Source organism: Quercus suber, unplaced genomic scaffold (genome assembly GCF_002906115.3).
Source record: "Quercus suber isolate HL8 unplaced genomic scaffold, Cork oak 2.0 scaffold_491, whole genome shotgun sequence".
NCBI classification, from domain to species: Eukaryota; Viridiplantae; Streptophyta; class Magnoliopsida; order Fagales; family Fagaceae; genus Quercus; species Quercus suber.
In genome coordinates, this window is record NW_027069940.1 from 449,635 (window position 1) to 455,634 (window position 6,000).

The following is a 6,000-nucleotide window of genomic DNA, read 5'->3' on the forward strand; positions in this document are numbered from 1 at the left end:
TTTCAATCACCAAACTGCTTTTGTATGAAAAGAGTTCCATTTTGGAGGGGCTTTCTTTAGGGGTTGAGCTAGACAGTTCTTGTATTTGGAGATCTTTAGGATGAAGTCGGACATGTAATTAATAATTCCAAGGAAATATTGTATCTGTTTGGCACTTGTGAGCTTATCTAGAAATTCTCCAAGAGAGGCAGCAACGTGTGGCTGCAAAGTGTATTTCTCATCTAAGATACTTACTACCAAAAATTCTATAGAAGACTGTCCAATGACCATTTTCTTTTCTGAGAGCATAATTCCTTGAGATTTCATTAAATTATTAAATTCAGTGAGCAATTTTTCATGAGAATTTGTATCTTTTGAGAACAAAAGAATATCATCGACATAGATTAATGCATTAGCCAAGAATGGTTGGAAAAGAGCTACCATTGCTTTTTGGAACTGAGATGGGGCATTTTTGAGACCAAAGGGCATAATTGTCCATTGGTAATGGTGATCAGGGATGCAAAACACTGTTTTGTACCTTTCTTCTGGATATATTCCTCATTGCCAAAATCATGCTTTAAGATCAAATTTTGAGAACACTTTTGCATTTGAAAAATGCTAGAAGAGAGCAATTTTGTTTGGCAAAGGGAGCTTATCATTTGCAAGAAAATGGTTGAGATCTTGGTAATTAATTATCAATATGAGTTTTCCTCGGATTTGCTCAGCATGCTTGTTGACATAAAATGCTTCACATGCCCACGAGAAGGATGTGGGTTCAATAAGGCCTTCTATGAGGAGGGTAGATAACTCTTGTTTGGCTAAAGCTAAATGCTCTGGGTTCATTCCTCTATGGCTTGTTTTTGTGGGATTTACATCTTCATTCTTTTTGAAAGGGAGGTGTAAGAAAAAGTCTGGATTCTTCCATAAGGGATTTATATTTTTAAGGAGGAATTTAGAATGGCTATTTGCACATCAATCATTGATGATCTTAGTTCTCAGAGAGTTGTAGGGGTCAAGTATAAATAAGTGAGGAACTTGAGTCCAAGTAAGGAGGTGTTGTTTGTGAAAAAGTCCTTTTGAAGACCATCTAAGGCTCGGTATTTGATGAAGGAGATCAAAACCCATATAGAGGTCTCTACCCGTGAAAGGGGATCCAAGGACTTAGTGTCTTATGGTGAGGGTTGGGAAAATTCTGATGAGGATAGGCTTACTTTTTTGGGTGATTAAAAATCTTTCTCCATTTGCTGCACAAAACATCTGGTTATGGGGCAACCAGAATTCTATAGGTAAAATCTTGGGATGGAGAATTGTCGTTGTAGCTCCAGTGTCAAAAAGGGCTATAATTGGAATGGGTCTAGAGTAGGTTTCCAAGAGGATATATACTTGGGCTATGGGAGTAGTGCCAGTTAAGGGGGCTATAATAGGCTAGGATGTATAGATGGTTTGGATATCTGGGTTTGAGGCATCTGAACCAAGCGAGTCTGAATCTTCTTCTGATGTGGAATATGCCATGAATACTAGGGCTTGGGGAGAATAGTCACCATCAAGTGCACAGAGTGATTCTACATCTGAGAAGGGAGTGTCCTTTGCATGGATTTGTGCCTATTCAAGAAGCTTTGCTGCCTTTTTTTTGGGGGGGGGGGGTAGTTTTTTGAAAAATGGCATGGTTTTCTGCACAAAAAAATAGACTTTTGAAGTCTTTCCTTTAAATTGCTTTCTTCTAAGAAACTTCAATTTTTTCTTCCTGAAAAATCTCTGTGAGAGACTGGAAAATTAGGTGCTCTCAAAGAATAGATTTAGGTACTTTTTTTTTTTTTTTGTATGGTACCTCTCTTTTTGGGTAAGTGGGGTGGAGTCACCACTTATTTTTTATACAAATAATAAGAAAAACTAAATATAAATACATGATTGAATTGTTCCTTTATCATTGATTGAATTTTTTTTAAAAAAAAAAATACATATTTGAAAAATTGAAAATTACATGGCTTTGGCTCCAAGTTACAAACTACCAAATAATTAAATGGTTTTTTGTCCTAGTTACAAGCTATCCAAATTAAAAATAAAGACAAGGGTTAGATCTACTTATCCAAAGACCTAAATTTGGAGGCTAGGTTATGGAATGGGAAGGTGTTAGACACCCATTCCGCCCATACTGAGTTTGGTCTTCTAGACTCTTGTGACCTATGTACCCCCTTTTATGCATGTTATGAATGATATGTTGCACACGTAAAACAAAAATTAAATCACATAAGTTTATTTATGAATGTATCCTCTTCTTTGTTTAAAAAATTTAGATATGTTTTTATTTAATAAAAACAAAGTCTTTTAATTTGAAAAAAAAATGTCAGATCTGTTTTTGAGAACTTAAAAAAAAAAAAAAAAAAGTTTCTTGATTTATAAAAGATCAGATCTATTTTGTGATAATAAAAAATGTGTAAAGAAAATATGAAAAAGATTTTTTTTTTTTTTACAATTTTATTTATGAAAAGGATTTCATTCAAGAAACAAATTTATGCTATATGGATAAAGCAAACACAACAAACATAACCATTCATGATCTTTTTCTTTACTTCAAAATCTGCTATGTTAAAAAAAAAAAAAAATATCAGATTTGTATCTAAGGAAGATACAAATCAGTCTTTAATTTAAGAAAAATTTAGATCTACATCTAATGAAGATGCAGACTAGTTTTTTATTTAAGAAAAATTCAGATCTACATCTAAGTAAGATGCATATATGTTTTATTATGAGAAAAATTCAGTTCTACATCTAAGGAAGATGCAGATCCATTTTATTTTGAGAAGAATTCAGATCTACATCTAATGAAGATGCAGATTCATTTTATTTTGAGAAAATTCAGATCTACATCTAATGAAGATGCAAATCTGTTTTATTTTGAGAAAAATTCAAATCTACATCTAAGGAAGATGTAGATCCATTTTTTAGTTTTAAGAAAAAGAGTTGATTACATGCAGATCTTTGAAATTAAGAAAGAGATCATAACAATTATAAAAGATTCAAGATCATGCTTTAAATAAAATAATAATTCATGATATGAATATATGAAACAACTAAACTAAAAAAATAAACATGCATCATCACAACAAAAGAAGCATAAGAAAAAGGGTTAAGAAACAACCTCTTGCATGGAGCACTCTTCTTCTTGAGAGGATATTTTAGGGTTTAAAGAAATTTATGCAATTATCTTTGAAACCTAAAAATCCTAGTTTAAGAGAGAATACCGGAAAGGGGGAGTGAGAAATTTGAGAGTGTGAAAGGGTGTCTCTCTTTGAGCGTAAAAGAATGTGATGAATTTTTGAGATCTAGTCCCTATTTATAGAGACTGGAATGCTTAAAAAATAAGCAACAACGGGTAGAATGCGAATCGGGATGCGTCCTTTTGTAAAAAAGTAAAAAAAGGGTGTGCCGAAAAAAATTGGGCCAAAGCCCAAAAGAGTGCAATTCAGCACTTTTAAAGTGTCAATCGGCACTCCAAAAGTGCCGAATGGTACTCTTGGGTGCCGATTGCACTTTCGTGTTCGGGTGCTTTTTAGACTCCTTTTTTAGGTTTTCTTGAACCAGGCCTTGCACTTAGATGTGTTTTAAATTTGTCTTTTCTGGATAATTCAAGTCTTTTCAAGAATGATTATCTTATAGATAAATACCCTAAAATAAATCTTGATAAATTTCAAATTATCCATAATTTTATTGTTATCTAATTATCCCTTTTATTCCTATGCAAGCAATCCTATTTTAGACACTAATTATCAACCAATCACAAAATTATTTAATTAATTTTAAATGTTTAACCAATTAGAATTAATTTAAACTAATCATGTGTGGTTGACTCTACCTAGACACAATGCATGCTGACCGTGCAAACTTGATCATGTGATATCTTTTGATCTGATGGCCCGATTTGAAAATCGAACACATCGTTGTAACTGTTAGAATCTCAAGATCATTTTTATGATATGCAATGAATGAATTAATGCATGTAATGCAATCTTGATTTTTGGGGTATATGGATGGTCATTCCAGTCATCTTCCTTGGTTAAATCATGGGTGCAAAATCAAGTGTCTACAGAATGAATCTGGCTACGTAGGTGCCTATGATCGATGATGATCTTGACTAAGGAAATGTCTGCGACCACAATCTTGATCTTGGCTACGTAAATGCCTGCGACCAATGAATTAGATCTTGACTGAAGGTAACTACGATCTTGATCTTGGCTACGTAGATGCCTGCGACCAATGAATTTGATCTTGACTGAAGAAATGTCTACGACCACGATCTTGATCTTGGCTATCATGACCAATGGATCTGATCTTGACGGAGGAAATGTCTGCGACCATAATCTTGATCTTGGCTACGTAAATGCCTGTGACCAATGAATCTGATCTTGACTGAAGGTAATGTTTGCGACCACGATCTTTATCTTGGCTACGTAGTTGCTTGCGACCAATGAATCTAATCTTGACTGGAGAAATTTCTGCGACCATGATCTTGATCTTGGCTACGTAAATGCTTGCGACCAATGGATCTGATCTTGACTAAGGAGATGTCTACGACCATGATCTTGATCTTGAATGCATAAGTGTTTGCAACCAATGAATCTGATCTTTACTGAAGAAATGTTTGCGACCATAATCTTGATCTTGGCTACGTAAATGCCTACGACCAATGAATCTGATCTTAACTAAAGGTAATGTCTGCGACCATGATCTTGATCTTGGCTACATAGGTGCCTACGACCAATGAATCTAATCTTGACTAAAGAAATGTCTGTAACCACGATCTTGATCTTGGATACATAAATGCCTACCACCCCAATGGATCTGATCTTGACTAAGGAGATGTCTGCGACCATGATCTTGATCTTGACTGTGTAAGTGTCTACGACCAATGAATCTGATCTTGATTGAAGGTAATGTCTGTGACCACGATCTTGATCTTGGCTACGTAGGTGCCTGGGAACAATGGATTTGATCTTGACTAAGGAAATCAAGGGCTTCTCATCCTTAAGACCAAGTTGTTGCTTGCAAAAACCAAAATTTGAAATTAGTCTCTAATTGATGAGTGTTTTGTTGTTCCCTTGCATTTTTGAAATGTGTGATTTTCATTTGTCTCTTCTTGATTTGAACTTTTTTCATTTTCATCATGGGAACTTTGATTGTTTCTTGATGGTTCTTTGTAAAAGATTTTTTCTTGCTTTGAAAATGATTTGATTTTTAAAGCTTGGAGTTGGAAACTGGAAATTTTGAACTTTTGGAGATTTAAGATTTTGGAGACTTAAGATTTGGAATTTGAAACCTTGAGATTTTGAAATTTTAAACTTGAGATTTTGAAATATGGTGACTTGAAATTTTAAGCATAAAATCTGAGGTTTGAATTTTTTTTTCCAACTTGAAATTTTAGGGATTTTGAATTTAAAAATTGGGCATTTAGAATATGAAAATTTAAACTTAGGAATGAAAATTTGGGATATGGAGTTTGAAACAAAACTCAAAAATTTGAACTTAAAGTTTTATCCTTAACCTATTCCAAAAAAATTTCATCCTTTCTTCTTCTTCCTTTTTTTTTTTTTTTTCAATTTTTTTTTCTCTTCTCATGATGTAATTTTTTTTTTTTTAGGGGTGGAAAAGAAAAGGAAAAGAAATTCTTTTTTTGGGAGTTGACTTAGCAACTCAGCTGATGCTTTAATGTGGGGCCGAATTTTGGTCCCCATTCATCATATCTCTCTTTTTTTTTTTTTTTGCTTCCTCCTTCATCAATATTCACCTTCTTTTTCCACTTGATTTTTTTCTTCATCTTACCATTTCTTCTAAAAAAAAAAAAAACACTTTTCTAAGCTTCTCAACCTTCCCTCATCCATCTCCCTCAATATTTCTTTTGATCCTTGTGTTCTTGAGCTCCTTTACCACATACCCATTTTTGGTGGAACCCATTTTTCTTTCCATCAAAATGTCTTCTTCATCCAATGGATCCTCTTTTCTTACTTTTCATGGTAAGAAATATGA